The 14,962-nt window shown below is 47.0% G+C and overlaps 1 protein-coding gene across 2 annotated transcripts in view; it reads left to right on the top strand.

Moving 5' to 3' along the window:
- The window catches only part of LOC144734292 (uncharacterized), a 141,443-nt gene that overhangs the window by 53,742 nt on the left and 72,739 nt on the right, over window positions 1-14,962 (top strand). Inside the window, exon 1 of one of the 2 annotated variants that reach the window (XM_078616444.1) lies at window positions 8,515-8,606. The exons of the other annotated variant lie outside the window; for it this stretch is intronic. The gene's annotated coding sequence lies outside the window, so the exon portion shown is untranslated. Of the gene's footprint in view, window positions 1-8,514; window positions 8,607-14,962 lie in introns of those variants that run through there. 2 annotated transcript variants of the gene reach the window in all.

Consider the following 14,962-nt stretch of genomic DNA (forward strand, 5'->3'; position numbering starts at 1 on the left):
TAAGCCAATATGGGGGATCTTTGTGCGTGTGCGTGTCTGTGTGTGGGGTGGGGAGCGGTGGTGCAGCGGTTAGTGCGCTGCGCGAAACGAATCCGGCGACACGAGTTCGATCTCAGCTCACGGCGGCCAACATCGGTGACGGTTATCTGAACCGGTCATGAGCCTCCCCTAGGCCGACTCAGCCATAAATCAGTGTGTGAATATCCTCACCTGGAAAACAAAGGCGGCCGGGCGTGGTGCTGGCCACCCACCCCCTCGTGTGCCGTGCCGGCCTTCATAGTTGTTCGCTAACAGCACTTGCCCCACGAGTCTGTTAAGGCTACACGGGGGAGTTTTGTTTTTGTTTACGCATGTGCGCACGAGGGCCTCATTCACTTTTGAAACCGCCCCTTGAGGATTGCACTACATACCCACACACGTACCTATATATAGAGAATGCATACATCTGTCTGTGACAGCAATTATAACACTGGTTTCTCAAATTAAGCAAGAATCGAATATTGGCTCTGGATCGCTTTTAACTTTGGTTGCCACTTTCCAAGTGAGTAAGCAAATAAATATGTATATATAAATACCACGCACGCATCTATTTTTGTTGTAAGTTTAATCATTCCTACATTTTTAAACGAATGATGTACGCCCCAGCGACGTAAATCAGCTCGTGGGCAGGTGCTAGGTGGATCTCAGGAGTGTGCGAGATGGGGCAACTTGGGGAGGATTGATGATGATGATGGATTTACCAAGAATGACCCTCATATGTGTTTAAGAGAAGAAAACTAAAAGGCCTACTTTCTGTACTGTCTCCTACAGGTACCCAGTGACACATAGAATATTGGATCAATGGTTCCACCCACAGGCTAACGTTATTCATAATCAACGTTTTTGGGTTTAGATCGCGTTATTTATAAATGTGGCGTAACCCTCCACCACCCGACACGGCCAATCAGCAAAACAGTGTCACGTTGACAAAGGACAAATAGTTCATTGCTTTAGCCCACCGGTGTGTTGAAGCGTGAAACCACAACATTTACAATTTTTGAGTACGACGTTTCGCTGGTAATTGCATCCAGCATCATCGGGCAATTCGCCAGATCTAAACCCAAAAACGTTGATTATGAATAATATTGGTCGCGAAAGCCTACGTGTTAAACGAGGCTAACGTTGGTCCAACGTTGGCACGTGGTCACTCATTACTTTCTGTACTGCTCACGACAGGTGCCCGGTAAACAGGGAACATTGGGCCAGTTGGACCAACATTACATCAATGGTTCCATGTCGCATCCCATTGCCCTGCAAGTGGGTGGGTGTCTCGCTCGTCTGATGATGACTTGTATCTGCGCAAGATCTATTTGCTATTTACTTTGTCCCCAGAGCGCTAGATTACCGGTGTATGCCTCGAACCATCATTGTTCGAGCCAAAATGTGGCTTCTGCGTAAATAAGCGTGTTACAGTGGATCTATGCTCATCTGTTTATAGACACAGTACTCGAAAGCGAATGTATGAACGGTTGACGAAAGGCCCGAAGTCATCGTATTCGTCGGCCGATGAGACACTGAACAGGTGGGCCACGTGGAGGCTAGAATCTCCCACCGGAACAAAACAATGGACCGGTTTTGCACCTCCGATTAACACGCTTGGCAACGTATAGTGCGAAAGGAGTGCAACATACACTCAGTTTGTTCTCCTAGAACGCGGTCGTAGTCGCGTTCAGAAGAACGCCGCGTTATGGAAAATCGCGTTACAATGAATAACATATAATGTAGGGGTAAAGCACAGTCCGCGATAACACGCGAGATGCGTACGCAGGCCGAACAAAGACTTGAGGCGTGTGGGTAGCATCTCGAAGCATCCAGCAGCATCCCACTGCCTTGTGCGATGATGCTACGCCGAGGCAGCCGTACAAACGCTTAGTCCGACTCGCGCGACGCCGTTCCATTCAATCGATCGCGTTGCGTCCAATTCGCATCGGCGTTATCAAACAATGTGTCCCCTCGTGCATCCATCACGTCACATCCACTTCGCGTCCTGCGGACTGGACAATGACAGCCGTCGCATGGCTCACAAGCTGACACCTGGACGTGACACTCGCCACACGCGAGAAGACGATCCGGTCGCGAACCGTGACGGCGGCTATGGAGGGTCCGCGATTCGAAGGCGTGGGGGCGACGCGTCCTCCATGGGGTGACTTTGCGTTGATTCTTGTTAGTTTCCTACAAGAGTGACGCTTGGAGCGGATGAAGTGGCTGGCCAGGATTTTAATTCGCGGCCGTAAGGTTGCGAGCTGCCCTCTAACCGCTGCACTGCCCGGGCACATAAATTATTACGATTTAGGTGCATTACCGTAGAAATCACCTTGACGGAATGTTCGGTGTTACTGTAACCATTTTAATGGCTCCCTCCTAATAAACACATTTGAATACATTATTATTATAAAAAAAAAACATTATTGTTATAGGCAGAGCAGCGAGGCCGTTGATTAGTGGTCTGTGCTGTGAACCCCCGGTGACCGGAGTTTGATTCCCAGCCAAGGCTACTCGCGTCAGTGCTGAGTAAAAAAATAGTCAATGGGTCATCTCTTCGCCAACCCACACTGACCTGCATGTGAGAAGCATGGTCAAACAACCCCCCACAGGTATGAAAACAAATAAGAATAGCGCTTACCCTTTTTGGCGATAAAACAGGAGGTGCTAAGATGTTTAAACACCAAATAGAAACCTGATTGCAAGGCACCAAGTCTGCATTAACCACACGTACTTGTGGTGAACTAGCAAAACAAACGTACTCTGATAATGATATCTGCATTGTCTTTGAAACTGATTGGCCCACACCAGAGACGGCAGCCTTCCTTAGGGCCTCGTATCACCGGTGTCAGACAAGAGAAGGCCACAATGCGAGCAGCACAAAGGCGATGCCACATGTATCAGAACATTTATAGCTCGGGTGAGCAGCTACATCATGGGATACCTTTTTTTCCCCAGTATCAAAGTATTAAAAAAATAATAGGTTTTTAGCCTTTTTGGTATTACCACATTTGTTCAAAGACCAACTAAATACCTTGTGGAATGAATCTGGCGTTTGAAAATCTCAACACCTATATTCTTGGTTATTTCGGTAAAGTCACGTAAAGGGAAATAATAAAATAATAAATAATAAAAACAATATAATTCTCACGACGTTTCGATTGCAACACAAGCGATCATCATCAGGTGTGAAAACCACAAAAAGAAAATTTGCATAAAAAAAAAAGAAAATTTCTTGCTGTGGTTATCACACCTGATGATGATTGTTTGTGTTGCAGTCGAAACGTCGTGAGAATTTTATTGTTTAATTTATTATTATTTTATTCTTTCCCTTCTACGTGACTTTACCGAAAGAACCAAGAATATGAATCCCTGCAGTCACGAAAGCTTTAAATCGAAATCTAAACACCTGTTGTATTGCCAGACAGGGTAAGACCTACGCTCATGTTTTCATCCTGCGATACCGACAAAAACGGTCCCATGACATAACTCCCACGTGACTGATACGGCGTGGGGAAGAGGCCTTCATCCAGTGGCGGATTGACATGCGCTCAAAACATTAATTACGCATTGTTTCGTGCACCATTTCGCTGAATGACGCCAAACATACTGTACCGTGACATGATAGCTCCACGGCCTCCTTAGCCTCGGGGCAGCCTCGTGTGTCCCGGGGATGGGGGTGGGAAGGACTGTCGATAAAGATCAGCTGAAACACACTCGCCTTGAACCCGACAAAAAAGAGGATCTCTGTCCGAAACCAAATCCTCGCGGCGGCGGTGGGGTGGGGGGCCCTCCTGAAAGTGTGCCATCCGTCAGTTGGGATGTCCAGACGACGGTCGCGTCTCATTGCCCCCTCCCCGCTGGACGACCGGGCACGGCTTTTTGTGCTCTCGGAATATTCAGCCACCGTGTAGCCGCTCCGTTGTGCCCACACGTTACACCCACGTGCGAGCCATAGAGTACACGAAACGATCTTGTCGATATCCCACGTAGAGCCTTTGACGGATTGTCGGGGCAAGTAAGCTATTACACTAAACTATATATTCTATTTTACCTGGTAAGGCGGCTCTGAGAAGCGACCTGGCTATCACAAATGATAGCTCCACAACGTGGCTTATCGCGTGGAAATGTATAGCAGCCAAACACCCTTAACGCGTGTTTCTAAATGAGGAGGAAAAACCGGAGGCCCCAGAGAAAAATCCACGCGACCACGGGGAGAGATTCATTCAAACTTTAAATATACAGCAGCAGGCGTCAGGGTCTGGATCCAACCCACGACCTCCTGTATACCAGGCGAGGTAGTTAACATCTCCTCGCCACCGTGGCGCCCTGTTGAGAGCAAGCAACTATTATGTCTGACATGGGGGTATTAGGGGGGTGTTGTGACAAGCATGACCTTTGGACGTCTTTGTCTCCCGAGTGCTAATGTTTACACACCACATCAGGCATTCTCTTAATGCTGAGTCGACCTAGGGAAGGACCAGAACCGGTTCGGATAATCACCACTGGTGTTAGCCATGGCCGGAAATGTCACGATGCAGTGCGCTAACCACTAAGCCACCGCTCCCCAAACAGTATGTAAACATTCATGCGTGCGATTAAAACATGTCATAACCCCTGCAGGGAAATGATGTATAGACTGACATCATAATTATAGCGTTAATAGAGTTCGAGACATTGTGGTTTAGACTTCAGGAAAGGTGCTGCACCGACAAACAAAACAACGTCATCGTGACGACTCCACGCTCACAGTGGCACACAAAGACAGCTCTCTCGTGTGCCGGTGAGGCTGTAGGGACAAGTGCTGTTAGCGAGCACCTATGAAGGCCGGAACGCCACACGAGGGGGTGGGTGGCCAGCACCACGGCACGGTCACCTTTGCATATTGCACCAGGTACTGTAATACATTCGAGGCTGAGTCGACCTCGGGGAGGCGCAGGACCGGTTCCAAATAATCGTCACCGGTGTTGGCCGTGCGCGCGAATCGAACTCGGGTCGTCGAGTTCTCCGCGCGGCTGCGTCGAACCGCTGCCCCACCGCTCCCCGCAGTGACACACGCAAGTCAAATCGACGGACACATCTAAACAAAATACGCAACGCACTCTGACACCTAACTCTTACGTGACACATTAAATCCGCCCCCGATGGTTTAGGCACACGTCTAAATAATGTATGGGAAGCGGCGGCGTGGCAGTTCACACACTCGCGATACGAACGCCACATCCTGAGTTGGATTCCCTCCCACGGCTAACATCAGTGCGTTTCGATCGATTCGATTATTTTGCTGCTATAAATTTCCACACGATAGGCCGCATCAGCTGAGACATCATGTGTGGTGGTCAGGTGGCTTCTGAAAAAAAGAAGCTAATAGCTGAATGGGCCTTACCTGGTAAGCTACAAGATAGTTTAGTTTTATTCGCATAAATTTAAAGTTATTTATTTACCTTTCCTTTGCTCTGCTATCGTGTTTTTGTATTGTTTGTTGTTGCAACGTTCTGACCTGCCCCTGACTGGACATCTGTGAAAAAAAAAGATGCATCGTAGCTCATCGGATTCCTCCAGCCATGAATAAATACTGCCCTCTGACAACGGCGATATCTCGACTGACGCCGGTTCCGCCTCGAGCCGTCCCCTCCCCTCCCCACCCACCCACCCCACCAACACCTTCACCAACCCGCACGGGGCCGCCTTAGCGTGGGCGGTGAAGCGTCGCCAAACAGACCTGGCACGACCCACGCGGGGTGGGGAGGCCTTCGTCGGGGCACCGGGGGGGGGGGGGGGGGTCGGCAAAACCTGCGGCTCGGGAGCCGCATGCGGTTGACTCTTTAAGGACGGCAGTGCGAGAAACACAACAACAACAACAACCAATTATGTTCTTGTTTCTGTTTTTTCGTTGCCGACCCCTGGGCTATGGGAGTTCAGTTTACTGTGCGAGTCCATACTCTTTGGTTATTTCGGTAAAGTCACATAGGTGAAAATTAAATTAAAATTAAATTAAAATATTTGTTTTCATCTACGTGACTTTACCGAAAGAACCAAAGAGTATGGATCCTTGCAGTCACGAAAACTTCAAATCTAGAATGTGAGAGTCCAGTTTCCTGTGGAAGTCCAGTTTACCATGGGAGTCCAGTTTACCATGGAAGTCCAGTTCACCATGGAAGTCCAGTTTACCATGGGAGTTCAGTTCACCATGGAAATCCAGTTTTCCATGGGAGTCCAGTTTACTGTGGAAGTCCAGTTTACCATAGAAATCCAGTTCACCATGGAAGTCCAGTTTACAATGGAAGTCCAGTTCACCATAGAAGTCCAGTTTACCATGGGAGTCCAGTTAACCATGGGAGTCCAGTTCACCATGGAAGTCCAGTTCACCATGGAAGTCCAGTTTACCATAGAAGTCCAGTTCACCATAGAAGTCCAGTTTACCATGGGAGCCCAGTTCACCATAGAAGTCAAGTTCACCATAGAAGTCCAGTTTACCATGGGAGCCCAGTTCACCATAGAAGTCAAGTACACCATGGAAGTCCAGTTCACCATGGAAGTCCAGTTTACTGTGGGAGTCCAGTTCACCATGGAAGTCCAGTTTTCCATGGAAGTCCAGTTTACCATAGAAATCCAGTTCACCATGGAAGTCCAGTTTACAATGGAAGTCCAGTTCACCATAGAAGTCCAGTTTACCATGGGAGTCCAGTTAACCATGGGAGTCCAGTTCACCATGGAAGTCCAGTTCAACATGGAAGTCCAGTTTACCATAGAAGTCCAGTTCACCATAGAAGTCCAGTTTACCATGGGAGCCCAGTTCACCATAGAAGTCAAGTTCACCATAGAAGTCCAGTTTACCATGGGAGCCCAGTTCACCATAGAAGTCAAGTACACCATGGAAGTCCAGTTCACCATGGAAGTCCAGTTTACTGTGGGAGTCCAGTTCACCATGGAAGTCCAGTTTTCCATGGGAGTCCAGTTTACCATGGGAGTCCAGTTTACCATGGGAGTCCAGTTCACCATAGAAGTCAAGTTCAACATGGAAGTCCAGTTCACCATGGAAGTCCAGTTTACCATAGAAGTCCAGTTCACCATAGAAGTCCAGTTTACAATGGAAGTCCAGTTCACCATAGAAGTCCAGTTTACCATGGGAGTCCAGTTAACCATGGGAGTCCAGTTCACCATGGAAGTCCAGTTCACCATGGAAGTCCAGTTTACCATAGAAGTCCAGTTCACCATAGAAGTCCAGTTTACCATGGGAGCCCAGTTCACCATAGAAGTCAAGTTCACCATAGAAGTCCAGTTTACCATGGGAGCCCAGTTCACCATAGAAGTCAAGTACACCATGGAAGTCCAGTTCACCATGGAAGTCCAGTTTACTGTGGGAGTCCAGTTCACCATGGAAGTCCAGTTTTCCATGGGAGTCCAGTTTACCATGGGAGTCCAGTTTACCATGGGAGTTCAGTTTTCCATAGAAGTCAAGTTCAACATGGAAGTCCAGTTCACCATGGAAGTCCAGTTTATCATAGAAGTCCAGTTCACCATAGAAGTCCAGTTTACCATGGGAGCCCAGTTCACTTCTTCACGTTCACGAGGACCGCCGTCTCGCATTCACAGCAGTGCATCGCGGCTCTTGAAATATCGAGGTTTTTATTACCGAGTTCGAAAAAAGAAATGTTTTGCTCTTCTTGTTAGTTCTGTTGCCGACCCTTGATCTAGCAAGGAGATTGAAAACTCATTTCCTTTGAAGTGCTCTTGGTCTTTCGTTTGTTGTCCTTCCGCAACCCCGCACCTTTGATCAGCGCGGTTGGTTGGCTATGTACGGTGCGAAAGAAGTTCAACATACTTACGTTACAGATTGACAAAAATACCTGCCGATCATTATTATCACCATCATCAACATAACAATAGTTAAACCGCCGTGGTCTGTGGCGCCTTCAATGGAGGAGAAATATCATCGCTTAACCACACGTATTCTCTCCTGAAGCTCTCTCGTGGCGGTAAAACCTCGGACATTATCGGCATTTATCTCCTGAACATATTGTTGCCATCATGCGCAATAGAATCGAATTATCATCATCACCACCACTGTTGTAACTCAGAGGACGTGGGTGGGGGGGGGGCTTTTGTATTCCCAACATTCCAACATTAAACCCACATTTTCTTGTACTGCCGCGGGTGGCCACTACGTACACTTTACTTACTTATTCCCTCCCTCTCTCTGTCTTGTCTCCTTTTTCTTTCCCTTCAAACAAAGCCCCGCGACCAGCGATCCACTCCCTCTTCAGCCAGCCTCCCTCCTCCTCCTCCGTTCTGTATCCACCCACACGGGAGGTGGAGTTGGGGTGTTATTCTCTCCTTCCCCCCCTCCCTACAGTATTACAAACACCTCCAGCCATCAGCTGATACAACAACCACCCCCCCTCCAACACAAAAAAAGAGAAGGGGCGGTGACGTAATGGCATGCAGCCACGGCGGCGTGCGAGTGCGTGCGCGTGTTGCACATTTAAATGCCCAGCCTGTAACTCTGGCTAGACGAGTTGTCTGCGAACTGTCGGGGAGGGCAGTTGATGGGGGCAGGCGAGCTTGGCACAGCTGTTTCAGACGTGAGTTTTTTTTCTCTCCCACCTAACGCTGAATTCCAACAGCAACAGCGGCGGCGTGGTTTGTCGGCGTTACCCTTCTCTATAACTGCTGCCCGAGCGAATATTCCTCTCGTCGCTCGCGTGATGTTACTCGTGTTTTTGTTCGTCGGAACTTCTTTTGCCACCGGTACGTAGCAGCTACCAAACCGTGCCTCTACAATGCGCAGCAGGTGATTCTTTGCGTGTTGCGAGGGCGCGTTCAGGCGTCTGTCACTGAATTGTTCTGTGTCGTGTCGCTGCCAATGATTTGACGTCCGCTCCTCATGGACGTGCTGTCGATGTAGATTAGAAACGTTGTATGATTACAGCTGTTAGTTCTAGTATTATGTCTCTCGGTTCCATGCCGCCGTGCTGGTGATTGACGCGTCTCGCTGTGGAGATCGATTCCGCCGGTGGAGTTTAACGCGTTACTGCGAAAAAAAAGTGAGTGGCAGAACATTGATAAATGTTGCGAGTGCAAAGTGTGGGGGGGGGGGGCAGGACTTAAGTTTACTCTGTACTCGATTACTCAATTTTCGACTCATTAAGAGAAGTAAACAAATTTGTATTTGATATTAAGCCGGGCGCAGTTGCAGGTGAATACAGCTTAGATCAGCAGCACCTGTGTCCGATAACGCCTCCCCAGTTGCCGTGCCGGTCGCGCCGGGCTCGCTTTGACCATACTTCACCGCGCCGGTCGGCGTTGCGGGGAAGGTGGACGGGAGGGATGACTTCCACGAGGTGGTCGGTCGCCACTAACGTGAGCAGTCGGTTTCCTGGAGCACGTTTCGCGGTGTGCTGCGTATCTCTTACCGTCACTTTTAATGGCTGTGTTTCTAGTTTTGTAAAGAGTGCGCGCGTATTTACACATCGAGCTTGCGATGTTATCGGAGTAACATCAGTGGCTCATTGTCCCCGTCACCGAGTTGCTCAAGTTGCGCGTACAAGGTTATAGGCATGTGACAAGGTTATGTAGACTCACCTGGTGTTTTATTTATCGCCACAGTGTATCTCTGCCGTCTTGTTGAGGAAGAAGGATTTAGTTTTTTTGTATCGAACGAGAACACTTTTGCATAATAGAAACAAAAAAAACTTGTTTCTGATTCTCTTCCAAGACATCTGGACCAGTGTGAGATGAGTAGACCACAAACACCCCTACTTAGAGGGGGCTACCTTGAGCTCCCTTCAGCTCCCTTCTAGCGGAAGAGGCCTTTCTGCCAGACTGTGGTGCAAGAAGAAGCAGCAGCAGCGGGCACTTGCAGGGCTGCTCCTTCACCTTGTTCACCATTACCGGCACTGTGCATGTATTGCATTATTCGCGTGGTCGTACAAAATCAGATATCTATGGCTTTGAACGACTTGGGTGCGTTAATAACAGCCGGCATATTTGTGTGTGTCCCCTCCCCGATATTTACTCTCAATAATAAGCGCAGCGAGTGTGTAAGGAGTCGCGAGTGTTGGGTCCCTCTACAATTTCCCTTTGCAAGGCGTCTTTCACGGCGGGAGTTCTTCCAAATGTGCCGCGCGTGCCTCGAGGTGATTTAAGAGCCGCCGTGAAAGGCTGTCGGATGTTCACGAACAACCCTGCTACGTGCGTGGCGTTTTGTGCGCAATCTACACAATCGGAATATATATTTGTACTGGAGGAATCTGATTAGCTATAAAGCTCTTTTTCAACAGGTGTCCAGTAAGGGGCAAAGTACAAGATGGGTAAAAAAATCACCCAAGCAATAATAAATACAAATAAACCATCCCCATTCTACCAGGCAGAGCCCGCTCAGGTATTAACTTATTTTTCAGAAGCGACCTGGCCCAAAATGGTAGCGCAACAAAGTGGCACCATCATTTATAAAATAATCTCAATGCACGTTTATAAAATGTGGAGGGGGGAAAACCGGAAAAAATACGGCCGTCCCAAGACAATCTTGTGAAGGTGTGCCTTGCATATAGTGAGGTGGGTTAATGTCTTTCAAACGCAGGAGCCTTACATTGTTAACAGACTATGTCCCATCATCATTATCATCATGATTAATCAGCAGCCACGCTTACTCCGCTGCTGGATGAAGGCGTCCCTTCTCAAGCCGGTCCCGCGATGTAAGAATGTCTTGTACACGGTCATATCGTGTGTCTGTTAAAGATGTTGGGAAGTCGTAGCATTTGGTGAACAGGTGGTGATACTGACCTTATGTATAGTATCTCGTGTTTAATTCTAAGCTGTGGTATTCATTGAGCATTGACTATAGTGGAGACCAAGATAGATCCAGTTCTTTCTGCCATGGTTATGAATAAACATGCATATAGAGACGGACACACACGTTCATATATATACTGTACATTGGATATGGAGGAAGCAAATACATAAGGGGAACGAGGTAATGCATCACACTGGCCTTAAGTTGAACAATAATCTATTTAGTATTATTTTTAACTTGAGTTTCTACTGATCATTCTCAAGGATAGAGATTAAAATATAGCAATGTTCGAATAAACACGCGTGCATTGGGAGAGCGACCCACTCTGAGATTAACGGCCACACATCGTCCCATGAGTTTTACTTGAAGCTGGAGGCAGCAAAGAAACCGCACAATATCCCCTAAAGAAGGTCCGTCGGTCAGATTGTTAAAATATCTTCTTGTTTTACCTGTAGTTGACAGTCCAAATAAAAAAACCGTTCCCTTTTATTATCTTTAATTACCCTGTAAGTCATTGTAAAAGGCTTTTAAAGCGCCGTTTGTAAAATGCGGCAAAGCCATGAATTCATCGTTTATACCAGCGGTGACTGCCACAATCACTGCTTCGATTAGGCTATTCCGGAGTTTATTGGACGTAATCGTTGTGCTGGTGAATATTGAGGGTGGTAGCGAGATGTTAACTACCTAGCGTGGGTTCGATCCTGTTCCAGACGCCTGTATATTTGGAGTTTGCGTGTCTCTCTCTCTCTCTTCCCGTGGTCGCGTGGATTTATCTCGGGGTCCTCCGGTTTTCCCCTCCGTTTACAAAATACGCGTTTCGAGTATTTGGCTGCTGTAAATTTCCACGATGATAAGCCACTTGGTTGAGCTATCATTTGTGGCCAGGTCGCTTCTGAAAAAGAGCTACATAGCTCCAGTGGGCCTTACCTGGTACAATAAACATAGTTAATTGTTAAATAAATAGTTTAATTCGTGACAACTTCGAACTCGCATGCAGCGTGAGTATCACGGGAGAAGAGGATTCCGTTTTTTAAAGATGCTGACCATCCACGTCTGCTATTTGGAAAGCGGCTTAAATGCTTGTTCAAGATACGTGATTTGTTTCAAGCCACTCCCTACGTGGCACTGCTGGGAATTTCGCTTAAAGGATTTGTCGAAGTTACATTTTGAACAGCGCTCGGGCCAATTCACTGCCCATTGCACGATTTTTAGGGGCATTCACGATTAAATGTATTTGTGTTTATTTTAATGAGCAGAAATATCACAAACAGGTGTTGTTACAAGATGTAGCACTTGATGCCACCATCACCAACCCATCCCGCATTGCAGCGACCTCCAAGTTTTGTCCTGAGAGTGTCTCCCCACCATCTGCTCTCAAAGTCACAAAAAGACCCATCGTCTCGGAGACCCGCAGACTCGCACAGAGACCCATATTGTTCCGGAGATGAATAGTTATTTCCTAACCCTACACAACCATCTGGTTATAAAGGTCTTCCCCTCGATCACTGCACCCAACATTTAGCATAACACAAATACAACATTTAAATGTACGTATATTATTACTCTTTGGTTCTTTCGGTAAAGTCACGTAGTTAGAAATAAAATAAAACAAATCACGATCGCAACACAAGTGACCTTGATCACGTGGCACCGAGACAGCCGGACACAACCGCTGCACCGCTGAATCGGTGCCACCTGATAAAGGTCGCTTGTGTTGCGATCGAAACGTCGTGATTTGTTTTATTTTATTTCTCACTACGTGACTTTACCGAAAGAACCAAAGAGTGGATTCCTGCAGTCACGAAAGCTTCAAATCAAGATTGTATAAAAATTATCTGAATACGTACAGCCATAGACGTGATATTATCTCCACTTTTTGATAATTTTAAACATTTTCTGGTAACCCTATACAACATATGTTGCTTGCTAGCTTAGAACAAGTGTTTAACCTATGTCGTTGAACCAGGATCGATGGGGGAATTCTCAAATTTTTTTCTCCGAAGTTGTCTATGTATACAAAACATTCTTATTATTTTGGGTAATTTGCATAACTATCGCTGATGACTTTGAAGGTTTCTGTTGATCAGTTTCTTTATAAATATTCGGAAACATTTACGGGAAAGCTACAATGTGAGCAATCCCCACACGTGTATGCTTTGCAATTGCTGGCCTACTGTCATAAAAAAAAACTAAACACTTTTAAGGACGGGGTGGGTAGGGGGGGAATTACATTGGCACAGACAATATTTTCCCGTACAATGGACTTCAGTAAATGTTTCGGTCAATACGTGAACATGTTACCCAGAGTGAGGTGGATATTGTCCATCGAGTACGTTTATTGTTAAAACACTGCGGCCGTCCATAAATGACGTCACACACCTAGGCGGGGGTCAGTCATTTGTGACGATGTGTGACGAGGGGGGGGGGGTTTGAGAAATGTGACGTCACATCAAAATGCTCAACTTTAAATAAATATAGACAACACGTTCTACTTAATTAAATACACGTTTTAATAAATGCTTTCTCCTACAGCATCAGAGTGCAGCGCCACATTAAATACGCACTACAATGACAATAGTTTAAAGCGATTTGAAGCATGTGTTTTTTTTGGGGGGGGGGGGCAGAGCTTGGTGACGTCATTTGAGGGGGGGTCTGATTTTTAGTGACGTCGTGTGACGAAGGGGGGGGGGGGGTCAAAAATCGTCCAAAATCACGTGACGTAATTTATGGACGGCCCCACTGAACTTTATCTGGCGCGTCGTACGTTTTAACAAAGAAAATCTAAACCCTCAAAACGTAAACCCCACTTAACAGCAATTGAGTGGTTCGGCGTGGATCGTGACATTTTGAATGCATGCCCGATATCGGCGTAATACGACCGACACACACACACACACATACGGAGTCTATTTATATAATTATGATTGGCGTTCATTATGATAATTCTTGACTTTTTTGTGTCGCGCTTCTGATTCGCCGGTTGTTCCGGTTTGTAAACAGTAGGGCAATTGTCTCGGTAAGACAAAGAGGGGTGGTGGTGGTGGTGGTGCTGAAGGACAGACAAAGTTAACCAAGCCACGGCAAACTTCCCCACGGGGGGGGGAGGGTTCCGCCTTTTGCAATGAGCGTTACTTTCCTCCCCCCCCCCTAACCCCCCCCACCAAAAAACCCCGTCGATATCACAACAGAACTCCGACCTGTGCCCAAACATTCACGCCCGATCCAAATCATCCGTATCGGGTTCATGAAGTCACTGCGCAAACAATGCACCATTGTTATTCTCTCGCGAGGCGCACATGGCTGGAGCGTGGGGTGTAGCACACTGCTGCGGCTGCATATTACGTTGTATTAATTATACTGAAGAAACCACACACACACACACCCCTCACTCGACGTGGCATTGCGAGTACAGTCAAGCAATTATTTTTTTCAACACACCGCGTTATTTAAGTTGGCATTCGCACAAACAAAACACGTTGCTCACGCGTGCACGCTCTGCACGGTAGAAGCGCTCCTCTTAGCGACGCTGATCGCTTCCACGCAATCGCTCGTTTATAAGCGATTTGGGCGTTAAGCGAGTATAAGGGGAAAAACACGTTATAGGATTAGTTTGTTCAGATGGCATCGGAAGTAACCCCTTTTTCACGCCAAAAACTTACTTTTACCATATTTAAACAATGGATAATAATATATTAAGATACTAACAATATAATACCGACCATAATCACCCAGGAATGTACCTAACGCTCGTGACGTCACTCCACGTTGACCAGCCTCCCCCCTCATTAATATTCATGAGCAGGTGACGTCCTACACATGGACACCCTCACGTCACGCGATCTCCGTAACGCTATTGAGACATATAAGTAAAAAGGACGTCGTGATGAACAAGGCATTATAACCTTTAAATGAAATAAGTTTGTGTCACCGTGGCCTTAAACATTACACACGAATTTATGCAATGAATATCACGTGGCGGTCTGCTTTTCGCTTGCAAGTTTCAGATTTACCGCAAGACACCCGTCCTTGGACGGGCAAAAGGCTAGTCACATAATATTAAAAGAAACACGGTTAATCAATGCGTGAATTTACAGGGGAATGGTCGGTAAGCGAACACATTGGGCTCTATGGAAGCACTACTATACA

Source organism: Lampetra planeri, chromosome 50 (assembly GCF_965212315.1).
Source record: "Lampetra planeri chromosome 50, kcLamPlan1.2.h2, whole genome shotgun sequence".
NCBI lineage: Eukaryota > Metazoa > Chordata > Hyperoartia > Petromyzontiformes > Petromyzontidae > Lampetra > Lampetra planeri.